Source organism: Protopterus annectens, chromosome 1.part0, assembly GCF_019279795.1.
Source record: "Protopterus annectens isolate FY-2018-M chromosome 1.part0, PAN1.0, whole genome shotgun sequence".
Taxonomy (NCBI): domain Eukaryota; kingdom Metazoa; phylum Chordata; order Ceratodontiformes; family Protopteridae; genus Protopterus; species Protopterus annectens.
In genome coordinates this window covers 693812748-693824997 of record NC_056725.1, presented here as the reverse complement: position 1 = coordinate 693824997, position 12250 = coordinate 693812748, and positions in this window count along the sequence as shown.

Genomic DNA, 12250 nt, shown 5'->3' with positions numbered 1-12250 from the left:
GAAGACCTATTCTGGACCTATCAAGACTGAACAAATACCTGATTATTCCAAAGTTCAAAATGTTAACTCTCCAAAGCTTCCTATTTCTTTTGCCTCTCAGGCCTTTCTGGTGAGACTAGACCTGATGTTTGCTGTCTGCATCTTTCTACAGCCAAGGACCTCAGAAAGTTCTTAAAAGCTGAAGCACAGGAGATTTCCAATATACAGCCTTGTCTTCTGGCTTGTCTGCTGCATCTAGAGTCTTTGCAAAATGCCAGCTTCATGTTATACAGGACAAAAGGTTTCCACATATATACATCCATTCCCAGATGACAACTTAATCTATATACCCTACAGGAGATTCAGTAAAGCTTGCATTTCACCCATATGTTTCCAACAACTGAAGCTCATATTTTTCTCTGGAAACTGTTGGGACACATTTGCAGAAGGCATTCTGCCCAGAGGACAAAGTACTTTCTCTGACTTTTTTCCAGAGTCTCCAAGAGAGGATGTTAGCCACAGAAAGAAAATTCCTCTGTATCTGAAGATGCTTGTGCCTTTCACTGTTGCAGCCATTAGTGCTTGGGATATCCTGCCCACAGGTAGCTTGACTTTGAGAGTTGCCCTTTCCCTTAGGAGGGAGTTGCTTAAAATCCATCACAAAAAGACTTTAGTGGTATAAGAGAAGCATCATCAAGCTCCATCTTCAGATCTTTTTTGACACATAGTTTGCTAGCCACGAATGGCTTTGATGTCATCAGTCCATCAGTTGGCATTCTTAGAGAAGATATAAGTGCCCCACTGGGGATTTGCCTAATTTTGTATTTTGGTTTAGATATCTTCCAATAGTGACCCCGATTCTGGATCTTTTGAAAAAGAAAAACAAACTTGCATTGCGTGTGGGGAAAAGATATCAGGTAAGGACTTCCACTGCCTTATATGAACATATTCCAATGGAATCAGAGGTACACAAGGGGTATACAGAGGCAAAATACTTCAGGGAGTTTGTCCCAAGCCAATGAACTGAAGCAAAAGTAGATGACATTACTCACATATGCACAAGGAAAAAGGAGAGTTGAAGAAAGACTCTACCTAGGCTCACGAAAAAGAAAAGAGGGAAGGAATGGGGGATATAATATTGCAAAAGTGACAGAATGGGATCTACAGTTATAAGGTTTTACATAAATGTATTATGTCCTTTCTTGGAACACTACTGCAGAATTAACCGATATGATTCCCAAAGCTGTCTAGGACACTGAAACGGAAACTGAAATAGGATTATGGGTCCAAAAGAATTAGGACTGACCTATCAAGTCTTTCTCTTGTAGAAGTATGAACAGATGGCCAACAGCAGCTTCAAGAACAGTTCTAGAATTCAGAACCTTGAAGGAAGCCCCACAGGAGTCTGCAGCTCTAATGGAATGTGCTTCAACTGGAGCTAGAAGTTGTTTGCCCTGGAAAAAATAAAGAGAGATAGACTTGGATATACAGTTAGCAATAGTGTGGAAAGAGAACCAAAGTTTTTGTCCTGGAAAGCTGCAAAATGTTGGATTTTCTGACTGACATACTCTTGCCTAACTAAAACATGTGCTGCCTATACACATCCAGGAAATGCAGAATCTTCTCCCATTAATTCTGAGAAAGAACAAATGTATAAAAGTTAATGGTCTAATTCAAAACATATCATTAACAATCTTGGGCATAAAAGGATTACTTCAAATAGTATCCTTTGGGAAAAATAAAGGGAAGGGTAGCAACCAAACCTTGCAACTCTATGACACCCATTTAGAAGTCAAAGCTACCAGCAACACCATTTTCCAACTACAAAACTTTAGAGATACAGATACTGCTAGCGCAAAAGGAGATAAGGTAAGCTTTTCCAAGACATACTTCAAGTCCCAAGCAGGGGGGATAGTTCTTGGTAGTCTGCTATGTAGGACACCCTTCATACACAGACCTCATATCAATAAGAAAGTGGTGGATCCAAAACTAACCAAGAAAAAATTGGCTGACACATTCTCTTTAACAAGAAAAAGAATTCCAGCCAAGCAGTCAAACAAAAAATGTTAGGAATATCCTGTTGATGAGGGCCCAGATTCTTTTGCACCAACATGAGAATCTTTTCCATTTAGAAAAATAAGATTTCCTTGTATTTGTTATTCTACCTTTCTGTAAAACCTTAAACATGTCTTCAGAAAATTGGAATCAAAAAGGAATTAAAATTCTTGCCACCCACAGTCAGATTCAGTCTGTAAGCTGGGCTGAATTAGGATTTTGTTCTGTGAGACAGTCTATGCTGTGAGGCAACATGTGATGACTGCCTCTTGCCAAGTAAAACAAGGCGGAAACAATGCTGCCTAAGCCAAAAGGGAGTCACCAAGATATTTGGTTTGTACTTTTTGATCTTTAAAATATTTTGGGAATCAGAAGAATATAAGAAAACCCCTTTTCAAGGAAAATGATATATTAGCCATTCTCAAAGTCTGAGGATAGTAGTCTTGAACAAGACAGTTTGAGCTGTCTGTTGTGAATGGAGGCAAAAAGATCTATCTGTGGAGTACCTCCCTGATGCACAAGGTACAGAACAATCTCTTTATTTAACTTCCATTTGTGAGGGTCTGGCTGTGGATCTGCTCAAAAGGTCTGTCACAGTGTTTATTTGAGGGTATTACACAGATTGAAGAAAGATTTTACACTGAATGGCTATCTCCCAAGCAATCAAGGCTAGTCTGCAGAGATAAGACTCAGAGCCCAACTGCTTATTTATATACAGCTGTGTTGTCTGTCAGACGTCCAAAGATAGTGCAACTCAAAGAGCTAAAGTAAGAGCCTTCTGCTCTTTCATGCTCTCCTTTCTTTCTCTTGGTGACCACACTCCTATGGACTCTGATGTCCCTGAAACAAACTCCGCAAATGAGATCTGAGGCATCTGTGCATAAATCCTCTCTTGAGAGGAGAGAAATCTAGTTAATCCACCATAGCACTTCCTTCTTAATGAAGGGCAAGAAAGGAAATGAGAAGGTAAACAGATTGCAATGTTGAAACCAAACAGACATCCAATACCACTGAATCTTCCACATATGAAGTTTGCCAAATGATATTGTAGTAATCTTTAATGGCCGTACCATAAAGCTCTGAAAATCTATCCTGTAGAGGTCAAATCCACTGGCAGAAGGTTCTATAAATAATCTGCCAGAAAGAGAACCTTGTCAAGTAGAAGAAAAGTTGCCACTGACAGATTGTCTGCATCTTAGGTAAATCCAATACTTGGAAAGGATTAAGCAAGACTTCTTGAGGTTCAATGTGAGCCCTAGATTGTTTAAAAGACCCACAACCAATTGCAAATGAGTATGAAGAATATGTTGGATAGAAGCCTTAATGAAGAGATCATCCAGATGATGAGAAATCTGAATAGCTTGAAGTCTGCAAAGGGAAATTAACACAAACTAGGTACTTTGTGAATACCTTTGGCACAGCAGAAAGACCAAAGGATAAAGTAGAAAACAGAATGATTTATGCAAACACAAAGCCTTAAGAATTTCCTAAATTGTTGATGAAGGGGAATATGAAGGTAGGCATCCTTTAAATTCAATGTCACCAAAAAAGCTTGAGGAAGAACCACTGGAAGCAGGGAAGGATGTCTTAAAACTTAGAACATTGAAAAGTGCTGAGGAAAGAAAGTTCCAACATAAATCTCCAAGTGCCCTCCTTACTGGGAACCAGAAACATTCTTGAGTTAAAAAAAACTATTTTCTCAAAATAAGACAACAAAAATTTTGTCCCCCAATTGAAGAGGCCTGGTATTGGATGGACAATAAGGAGAACCTGGTTGGATGGGAGCTAGGGAAATAGGGATAAGGTACAGCATGCCAAGACACTTTTAACCCCTCTGAATGATGGGCATAACCCATCTGTCTAAAGTAATGGACTTACAAATTAGGACTGCTACTGAGAAAAGAAACTTGAGAAAAGCCAAGGTGGTATGGGGTTGGAAAAGGCTGATTTGTCAGGAAAGAAGAGTTTACAATCCCTGGAATTCTGCTGAGAGTTCTCCTGAAATCTTCTTTTATTATGTCTTTTACCCTTTTGAGACAATTTCTGGTCTTTTTTGCAGCTTGCATTTTTAATACTGACCTTATTTGATTGCATACCTCTTTAGTAAGGCTGCTTTATACAGCAGTGCTACATCGACCCAGGGTCTTTTGGGGAAGTGTGGAAAGCCCAGAACTTTAACAATCTTTTCAACAAAAAGAGGGGAAAAACTTACTTCACTTCTGCTTAAATGTTTTAAGTCGCACTTGGAGTGGCCTTTTTAGTGATACCTATTTTGTACTATTCTTCTTTATTTCTTATTTTAGCGAGAAAAAAAGTTATCTGTTTGCATTTTTTAGTTTGTTCTTAAACTTTAATCTTGCAGCTTCATTTGCAGTCGTGAGAGGACTGTGTATACAATTATCTATCTCCATAAGAATTACTTGTAAAAGCCATTAGTATTTTGAATCCTGTCTTTGGCCTTAGTCTTGAAGGTTCACTGGCAATTGGTGGAAAACTCTGAACTACTGCTAGATATGAGCTTCATTAAGTTGTATATTACTGCATTCTTTCCATAACAGTGTTACCACTATATTTATGCATTCTCTGGTGCTTTAGACAATGGTAGAATTACAATAGCAAGATTATTGCAAGTTTTGCTCCAAAACTGGTGCTGCAGCTCTTTTACAGTTGGTTATATTTGTTTTATTGCCAGCCTTATACTCTGCTCCCCTATTCTTTGCGTCGGCCCAACTCCCAGTGAGACATTAAGCTAGTTTCTAAAATTCTACCCTACCCAGGGTCAGTGACCTGTAGGTTATTGCAGCTTGATTTCTTTGATTTTTTTTTCCCTAAAGCTGCCACCCTTTACCTGTTATTGTTTCAAAATGGTTTGTCTCTGGTCTCTGCCCTTTATGGTAATATGATTTCCAAAGTCCTTCCTTCCCCACTCATTGCTATTGTCTTGTAAGCTATTTTAAGTACTCTTCCTACCCATTGTTTTCCATAGATCAATGATACCAGTCCTACCCAGCAAACCAGTACTGCTCTTGAATAAATCTCCTTTACTACACAGACTCCTGCTCATTTTCTCACAGCTCCTATCCACATGGCACACTTGCCACACTCTTGAGGAGTCCTGAATTAATTGTCCTCTATCCTTAGCAGATAAGATATTTATTTTATTATACTGCACTTCAGTTAACTGTTTTAGAATGTTACTGCTTTATTTGTTGATTTTGCACTTTAAATCACTTAGAGGTCCCAGATACTTGAAATTTGTCTTAGCATTACATTCCTAAGGATTTGTGTGTGTGTGATTTTACATTAAGAGGACTGGGATAGCCCGAGTGGCAGTAGGTGGTGCACTGGTCTATCTGAGTTGGGAAACACATAAGAAAACTGTAAGCCAGTGATTTAACTGTTTGTTGCAGATTTGCACTTAAGAAAGTTCAGTTTTGTACCTACCATAAATGTAGATGTTCGAGGATCTCCATTGCTGCAGTCCTTACATATGGGTAGTCCGCTGTCCACAATCGGCCTGAATACCAAAGGGCTAGAACCGGCGTCGGTCATCGGCGCCCGAGACTGACGACAGTACGTGCCAGTACAAATGCGCATGACCGACGCCATATCCTCAGTCTTTCTTGCCTCAGACGTCAGAATGCAAAAAACACCACCCAAAACCCAACCTAAAGAAAAGGGGGAAGGAGGGAGGGAAAATTGGACTGCAGCAATGGAGATCCTCGAACATCTACATTTATGGTAGGTACAAAACTGTACTATGTTCTTCGTCTCCCATTGCTGCAGTCCTTACATATGGGTAGAATCCCAGAGCAATGGAAAAAAGGGAGGCTGGCTAACTAAATAGCATTAGGAGCTGCTAACATGCCCTGTAAGATTGCAGTGGCAAACCCAGCCCTAGACCTAGAACAAAGAGGTAAATGATAATGCTTTGTAAAGGTATGTACAGAACTCCAAGTAGCTGCCTCTAGAATATCTTAAGTAGCTACCCCTCTCAGAAAAGCAGTAGAGGTGGCCGTAGCCCTAGTAGAATGAGGCCGGATCCCAACTGGAACATCCTTTCCATGATGAGAGTAACAAAAAGTAATACAATGGCCAATCCACTTGGAAATAGTTTGTTTCGAGACAGCTTTCCCCTGTGAAGTCAAAGCAAAAGAAACAAATAATTGTTGAGATCTTCTGAACTCTTTGGTTCTGCTCAAATAATACCTTAACTGCCTATGTACATCCAAAGAATGCAAAACTTTTTCCCCTTTATTTTGGGGGTTAGCATAAAAAGTAGGCAAATGTATAGCTTGGTTCAATGCCACATTAGAAATCACTTTAGGCATAAAAGTAGGATTAGTACGTAAGGAAACTCTGTCCTTGTGAAAAGTCAGAAAAGGTTCCACTGCCATGAGGGCCTGTAATTCAGATACCCTTCTTGCAGAAGTAACAGCCAACAAAAAAGCAGTCTTCCAAGACAACAACTTCAACTCAGCTGTAGCTGCAGGTTCAAAAGGAGGCAGAGTCAGCTTTTCCAAAACAAAATTAAGATCCCAGGCAGGAGTAGGAGCTCTTCGTGGGGGTCTTATATTCTTTGCCCCTCTAAGAAACTGTTTAACCAATGGATGTGAAAACAAAGGAGGGTCACAATCATAGTGAGCAGAAATAGCTGCAGCATGCACTTTTACAGAAGAGAAGGACAAACCCTTGTCCAATAAAACAGTCAAATATTGCAATGTAACAACTCAAATTAGGCAATTTAACATCAAAGCCTTTAGCTGAACCCCAAAGAAAAAATCTCTTCCATTTATCAGCATAAACCTTTCGAGTACTAGGTCGCCTGGCTTCCAAAATAACATCCAAAACTTGTTGAGGGAGCTGAAGGCCCTCCTTCTTTAAAATAGAATGCGCCAGGCTGTCAGGTGTAGGGATTGCACCCTGACATTGAGAAAATGATTGTTTTCCTGAGACAATAAGTGAGGAATCTGTGGTAATGGTCAAGGTGTCCCATGAATTAAGCTCCTCAACAGAGGGTACCAATGCTGACGAGGCCAATCCGGTGCTATAAGGATCATGCAAGGTCTGTCCCTCCTGACTTTCAACAGTACCTTTGGAAGAAGAGGCAGAGGAGGAAAAGCATACACGTGAAGGTTGCTCCAACTGAAGGATAGTGCATCTATTTTCCAGGCTTTTGGATGAAACAGCCTTGTGCAAAACAGAGGTAGTTGGAAATTCAGAGGAGAAGCGAACAGATCTATGTCTGGAGTTCCCCAAGCCATGGTCAACTGAAGAAATACCTGAGGGTCCAACTTCCATTCGTGAGGATCCACCATCTGTCTGCTCAGAACATCTGCTAAAGAATTTTGTGCTCCTGGCAGAAACTGTGCTCGAAGAGTGATGTGCAGATGTAAAGCAGTTTCCCATAACAGCATTGCTTGTCTGCAAAGAGGGTAAGAATGAGTTCCCCCCTGCTTGTTGATGTACCACATGACAGTTGTGTTGTCTGTTCGAATCAACACCAGTCTTGGTTGAAGTAGGTCCTTGAATGCTTTCAATGCAAATTGAACTGCCAGCATCTCTTTCATGTTGATATGCAAGTGAAGTAGCTCTGGGGCCAAAGGTCTTGAATCCATTTTCCTTTGAAATGAGCTCCCCAGGCTGACTCCGAGGCGTCTGTCGTTAATATCTGACTTGCCTCTGGTTGGGTCACAGAGAGTCCCTTGTTTAGGTGACATTCCTGAGCCCACCACACAAATTCTTTCTGAATGCAAGGTAGAATTCGAATGACAGTGTCCAAATCGTGGCTGTGTTGAGTCCAAACGCTTTTGAGATACCATTGTAGCTTCCTCATATGCAGTTTGGCATTGGGAAGTACTAGAATGCAAGATGCCATGAACCCCAAGGCTTGAAGGACTGTCCTTGCAGTCAGCCTGGACATTACTGATAGCTGTTGGAAGTATAGGTGAAGATTTCTTTGTTTGTCCGGGGTAAGAAATGCCATCTGAGTAGCTGTATTCAGTCTTACACCCAGAAAACACATCTCTTGTGAGGGTACTAGACTGGACTTTATTTTGTTCACAGAATACCCTAGGCATCTTAAAACTGTCATTACATACTGCAGATTTTGAAGAAGTTCGTGCTTGCCTTGAGCCAGTATCAAACAGTCGTCCAGATAAGGATAAATTTGAATTCCTTTTAGTCTGAGAAAAGCTATTACTGGAGCCAGGACTTTTGTGAATACCCTGGGCACAGTAGATAAGCCAAAGGGCAATGCAGAGAACTGATAATGCAAATTCCCATTCCGAAATCTCAGGAATTTCCTGCAACTGGGCCTGATAGGAATGTGAAGATAGGCCTCTTTGAGATCCAAAGTCACCATCCAGTGATCTCTGCCCAGCATAGGTAACAGCTGTTGCAGTGTTAACATCTTGAATTTTGGAATTTCCAGAAAGGTGTTTAGAATGGATAAATCCAGAATTGGTCTCCAAGTATTTCCTTTCTTTGGCACTAAGAAAAGACGGGAATAAAACCCTGTGCCTCTTTCCGCAGAAGGAACTTCCTGTATTGCTCCCAACTGAAGCAGAGAAGAAGTTTGTGCCTGTGCTTCCAGTCTTTGCTGATGAGGCACATCCGGCATACCTTTGAAAGGAGGGAATGTATGAAAATAAAAATTGTAGCCTCGATTTATTATGTCCAGTACCCATTTGTCTTGGGTAACCAAATGCCAATTCCTTTTGAAAAGTCCCAGTTTTCCTCCTAGAGGAGCTGCCAGCAAAGCAGAGTCCGGCAGCTGAAGACACAGGTCATTGGGTTTGCTTCCGAAAGGACTGACCCCTGCCCTCCCCAGCAGAAGGGGTAGAAGAACTCAAAGTCCTAGAAGTAACAGGGCCCTGAGAGGAAGCCCTACCTCTACCTCGCCTCGACCTGCCCCTAGAATGAAAATCCGAAGAGGGAAAAGACCATCCTTTAGCAGGCCAATTCCTACTGAACTTAGGGGGCTGAACCTGTAAAAAGTCCTTAACTGTCTGCATAGACTTAGCTTTTTCCTCCATTTTTTTCAAAACTGATTCTACTGGAGGGCCAAAAAGAACATCAGATTGCAAAGGAGCATCCATAATTCGAGCCTTAACATGCTCTGACAAAGTCTGATCTTTAAGCCAGGCATGCCTGCGAACAACAGAACTAGTAGCAGCCACCCTGGAAGAAGCTTGTAAAGCAGCAAAACCACACTGCAAAGAATGTTTACCAACCTGGTCTGAAGCATGCACTAAATCCTGAAGCTCCTTACAGTCAATACCTTCAGCTAAAGCATCCACTTTACATTCCAATTGACCCAGCAAATAATTTTGATACCTGAGCATATGAAATTGACAATTTAAAGCTCTCATAGCCAAAGTAGAAGAGGTATACAGTTTTTTTCCCCATCTATCCAGGGCCCTAGCATCCTTGTCCAGAGGAACTGGATTCTTAACCACAGAAGCCCTAACACCTTTGGGGCCTTGAGAAATAGTTTCTGGATCAGCCCCAGGACTCTTGTATAAGTACTTGTGAGCTTCCGGAACCCTGTAGTATCTATCTGGTTTAACCGGGGAAGGAGGCAGAGAATCTGGGTTAAGGGCAGCCTCAGAAAATACATCCTGAACAACATCCAGTACAGGGGGAATAGCCAAGGGCCTATGCTGAGGCAAAAACAAGAATTCTCTTAACCTTTTACGAGAATCAGAGTAATCCTGGCCTTCCCATTTGAAGTGTTCCCTCATGGAATGCAAAGTCTCAGAGAAAGAAAAATCTTCTGGAGGGGATGCAGAGGGAGTAGTGTCCTCAGCCTCCGAATCAGAATAGGGAGGGAAATCCTGAAGTTCTTCCACAGAGGAATCTGACTCATTGGAAGACTGAACCAAACCCTCCAACTCTGTCTCTACCCTGGGCCTCTTCTCAGGGGGGGGCATAGAACCCCTAATTAAAGTAATCAAATCTTCAGCCATCTTTAACATATGCTTCCTAGGAGCTGGACCCTGGGAACTAGCACCAGCAGGGGCAGACTTAGACTTAGAATGGCTTTTGCTTTGAGAAGGAGGAGGCCTAACTACCCTAAGAGGAGAGGGAACCACCGACACCTGAGAAGCACCCTCAGCCTGGCCTAACACAGGAGAAGCCACTTCCTGTAGTAACAAAGGCTCCCCTAGAGACTCAGGTAAATTTTCAGAAGGAGCCGCTGAAGTAGTCGGTGGTTCTACAGAACCGGCATCCGGAGCGGACGACTCATCCTGTTTGGACCGCAAAGACCTCTCTTTGCGTTTCTTAGAAGAACCAGGCGTCAGAGAATCCGACGGCATGTTGTAATTACAACGTTTACCAAACACTAGCCTAGCACAGTCCAACCGACGTTTAATAGTACGCTTGTTAAAAGTAGCACAAAAGCGACACCCAACAACGTCGTGCTCAGGCCCTAAACAAGGAATACAGAGTGAATGGTAATCCCTATGAGGAATCTGTTTCCCACAAGAAATACAGTTATTAACTTTTTCTGACATCCGTCAATACTGAGGCAAGAAAAAGACAAAAGTGTCCCCAACGGGGTACTTAGCCCAACTTGGTCTCCGGTCTGAAACTCGAAAACCGACAATTCCAGAACGCCGAACGGCACTCGCAAAATGCTGCTTCTGCTTAGGACCACGCGGCAAGAAAGACTGAGGATATGGCGTCGGTCATGCGCATTTGTACTGGCACGTACTGACGTCAGTCTCGGGCGCCGATGACCGACGCTGGTTCTAGCCCTTTGGTATTCGGGCCGATTGTGGACAGCGGACTACCCATATGCAAGGACTGCAGCAATGGGAGACGAAGAACATCCCTTTTTGCTGTTCTTTTACAAAGTCCAAGATCATTCATCTTGGGGCAGGTGTGTGCCTGGTCTCTCTGATATAGGAATCACTCCAGGGGAGTTCAAAGTGTAGTCATTTACTGGCTAGAGGGGCACAGGAGTCGGTTTTCAGTTTTTTTTTTCTGTTTGCTTTAATTAGACATGTTTGTATTGTTCTGTGCTCTCCTCCACACAGCTCAGCATGCCTGACAACCTCGCCTGATAATTTAAAGTTTTCTACTGCATTCAGGCTAAAATAAGCTACTTTACTTGCTATTGATTGTAATCACTACTATTTGACTGTATTTTTAAACATTTATTTAATTTTATTACACAATTTTCTTTGTCTGTTGGTCTTTTCAACTGTTTGGTTTCTAAATCATTTTGCAAAAAGGATCTAGTTAGGGACTTAGTTGTTTGCTGCTAATTTGCACTTGACAGCCCTACTATGAAAGCACAGCAAACAGGAAGTCCAGGATAATTTTCCTTGTGGCAGAAGGTGTTTGCCTGGTCTGTCTGAGTTGGAAAGCACTCTAGAAGAGCTCAAAGTGTAGTAATTCATTGGCCAGAGGGGCAAAGGAGTCAGTTTTCAGCTTTTTTCTGTTTGCTATAAATCAGACACGTTTGAGTGGAGCTGTTCACATTGTAGCAGCAGTTGGCAGTGCTCCGTACAGAAGCAAACACTTAAGACAGTAAACTTACCTATAAAACTATATTTGTACTGCAACCTGTAACAGTGAAACATTGGGTGGAGTTAAACATAGAGCAGCTAGTTAGCACATCGAACAGCAATAATGCCATATCCTATCACTATCTAACATCTGTCCTTAACCTAGAAACCACCCAAGGATACCTCTGTAAAACCCAGTATTTAAACCATAACAATCCACCTTAACACAAGTCCAGAAAACATGCATATGCAATTTCCAAATGTCTCTGTGGCCAGCTTGGTAGATATCGGCATCATGAAACACTGTAGCAATTGTCTCATGTTCTCAGACAACCATGTACGCAAGAGATGTGCATACACAACTTCCTTGGAGGCAAAAATCTCAAAGACAGGGTTGTAGGGTTGCCACCTTCCTTCACGGCTAAAACCGGAGCAAAGCCACGCCCCTCGCATCACCAGTAACCCCACCCACCCCCTCTCCTGCCAACATACCTCCTATTTTGTGATGTCACGACAGCATCACTCAACGGGAACGCCCTCTTTTTTTCGTTCCGCGCCTGCTTTGGCTGATTTACTATGCTTTTCTGTAAAAAGCATAGTAAATCAACCGATTAAACTCTGATAGTCTGTTTCCTTTTTGAAACAGAATACCGGAGTTTGTACAGTGTTTTCCGGACTACCGGAGAATCAGTTTGATT